The sequence below is a fragment of the Hippopotamus amphibius genome, chromosome 6, assembly GCF_030028045.1.
Source record: "Hippopotamus amphibius kiboko isolate mHipAmp2 chromosome 6, mHipAmp2.hap2, whole genome shotgun sequence".
Lineage (NCBI taxonomy): Eukaryota > Metazoa > Chordata > Mammalia > Artiodactyla > Hippopotamidae > Hippopotamus > Hippopotamus amphibius.
Genome location: NC_080191.1, coordinates 61,224,220 through 61,227,152, shown reverse-complemented (window position 1 = coordinate 61,227,152; position 2,933 = coordinate 61,224,220). Strand labels below are relative to the sequence as shown.

At 40.5% G+C, this 2,933-nt stretch overlaps 1 pseudogene; it reads left to right on the top strand.

Annotated features, from left to right (window-relative positions):
* Positions 1 to 684: 684 nt before the first annotated feature.
* On the top strand, positions 685 to 1,153 carry LOC130855646 (FUN14 domain-containing protein 1-like; annotated as a pseudogene).
* Positions 1,154 to 2,933: the final 1,780 nt, after the last annotated feature.

The window sequence follows — 2,933 nt, the reverse complement described above, 5'->3', positions numbered from 1 at the left end:
AGTGAAAGAAGCCAGACTCAAAGGCTACCCAGTATACAATTCTATCTATATAACATTCTGGAAAAAGCAAAACCATAGCCACAAAGAATAGATTAGTGGTTCCCAAAGGTTACAAGTGGGGGATGGATGTGACTACAAAGGGACAGCACGGGGAGTCTTGGCGAGATGGAACTTTTCCAGATCCTGATTATGGTGCTTACCTACATGTGGCAAGTCTCACAGTGCTGTATATTTTTTTTTTTAAACATTAAATGTTATTGTACGTTCACTTTAAAAACAAAATAAAATAAAGACACCATAAGAAATTGAATAGGCAAGACACAGACTGGGAGAATCTATTCATGCTACACGTGCCTAATAGACTCATATCCAGAAAATATAAAACATTCCCAGAAATTGTAGGGAAAAGACAGACGAAACCATTAAAAAATAGACTTGAACAATCATTTCACAAAAATAAGTAACCTAAAAGCCCAATAAGTTAGTAAAGGGGCTCAACATCATTATTCACTAGAGAAAAAAACTGGAAACCACAAGGAAATATTGCTACCTACCAAGAATTTTTTTTAAAAAAACTTAATGCCCACTGTTGGCAAGGATGTGCAGTAGCTAACCTTCATATATCAATTCAACTTCTGGGGGAAACTGCTAGACAGTGTCTATTAAAACTAAACTTAGGGTACCATGGTGACCCAGAACCCCCCTCCCCTAGAATATGAAAGTGATGATGATTCTTACGAAGTGCTGGATTTAACTGAGTATGCAAGAAGACACCACTGGTGGAATCGAGTGTTTGGCCACAGTTCCAGATCTATGGTAGAAAAATACTCAGTAGCCACCCAGATTGTAATGGGTGGAGTGAGTGGCTGGTGTGCGGGATTTTTGTTTCAGAAAGTTGGAAAACGTGCAGCAACTGCAGTAGGTGGTGGCTTTCTTCTCCTTCAGATTGCCAGTCACTGTGGCTATGTGCAGACTGACTGGAAGAGAGTTGAAAAAGATGTAAACAAAGCAAAAAGACAGATTAAGACACGAGCAAATAAGGCAGCACCTGAAATCAACAATATAATTAGAAGAAGAAACAGAATTTATCAAGCAGAACATTGTGATATCCAGTGGATTTGTGGGAGGCTTTTTGCTAGGCCTTGCATCTTAAGGATATGAATGTTCTATCACAGTGGAGTCACCTCTGAGAAGAGAAATGGTGGTGACAAGATGGTCTCAACATTACCCATTGACATTCTCCAGGATGACAAGAAACAACTAGCTGGACAATACCAAACTCACTGCTTAGCATTTTGCTACCTGAAATTTGGCAGACTAGTATCTGCTATAAAACAACCTGTATGGTATGCGTATAATAGTATTCCTGAGCAAAACATGGCTTTCATTATTTTTTAAAAATGTGCATTTGTTTAAAATTTGCCTGTAAAACACTACAATTGGATATAGCTATGGAGAGAGAAAAAACCTGTTGGATATATTCCCCAGTGAAATATTACCCTCATTTTATTTAAATAGGATGTTCTCCATTGTGCTTTTTAGTATAGTGCTAATAATTAAAAAATTTGTATTATAGCTTCAACAGTAGGGCTGACTTTTCTTTAAAGATATGTTTGCAATAAACTGAAGAATTGTAAAAAAAAAAAAAAACTAAACCTACACTTATCCTGACAAAATTTCCACTCATCCATATATACTCAACAAGATTGTGTTCATTTATTCACCAAAAGACTAAATGAATGTTCACAGCAGCTTCATTCATGATAACTGAAAACTTAAAGCCAAAATGCTTATCAATGGTGGAATGGATAAATTAATTGTTGTATATTTCATACAATAGAATACTACCCAGTAGTAAACAAACTGCTGATATATGCAATACCATGGATGACTCTTACAGACATTATGTTGGGTGAAAGAAACCAGATGGAGAAAGGCACACTGTTTGACTGCAATCATATGAAGTTTAAGAACAGGCAAAATGAATATAAAGTAATAGAAGTCAGAATACTGGTTACCTCTGGGGTGATAAGTATTGACTGGGAAGGAGCAAGTGGAAACCTAAGGTGATGAAAATATCCTATATCTTGATCTGGGAGCTGATTACATGTGAAAATGTTCACCCAGCTGTTCTCTTAAGATCTGTGCAATGTATTATGTGAAAGTTATACCTCAATTAGAAAAAAAGGGAAGATGAGGAATGAAGGAGAAAAGAAAGTGGAGAGAATGAAAGCAAGGAAGGGAGAGAGCGAGGGAAGAAAATGAAAGAGAGATGAATACGATCTCCAGGGAGGCTCCTCAAAAATACCTTATTGGGTAGGTACTGTTATCTGCATCTTAAAGATGGGACCACTCGAGGTTTGCTGATGTGTTCAGTGTCACAGAGCAGGTGTATGACGCAAGTAGAGGCTGGAACCCAGCTGTGTACGACGCCAAAACCTTTGTTTTTCCACCTACTATCTCAAGTCACCTCCTCTAGAAAGGTGACCCCAAGAAATGCCTCCCTGGATTGATCATTTCTTGGTGGGAAGGATGTCTATCTTATCACCTTCGACGTTAGCTGGGCGTGGACCCCTCTATCTCCCACCCACAACTGCGAGGCTGCTCCCAGAGGCTGGTGACGCATCCATTCATTTTAAACTTCTTCCAAGGGCTTAGAGCCGGCTCAACTTTTGCTCGAGCCGGACAGAGGTCACCCCTGGAAACTCTGGCTGAGGTCTGCCCTTTGAGCTTTATTTCACAAGCCTGCAGGTTGCGGATGGCGCTTCTTTTCGAAGAGGAAAACAGCTACAGGAAGGTAGCGCTGAGTTCTCCCGAATTGGAGTCCAGCGGCGCCGCATCACTCACCCAGAAACTCAGATTCCGCCACTAGTGGCGAGCCGCCACTGGCCGCCTTCCCCGCCCACGTCAAGGGGAAGCAGGTGTGCGGGGCC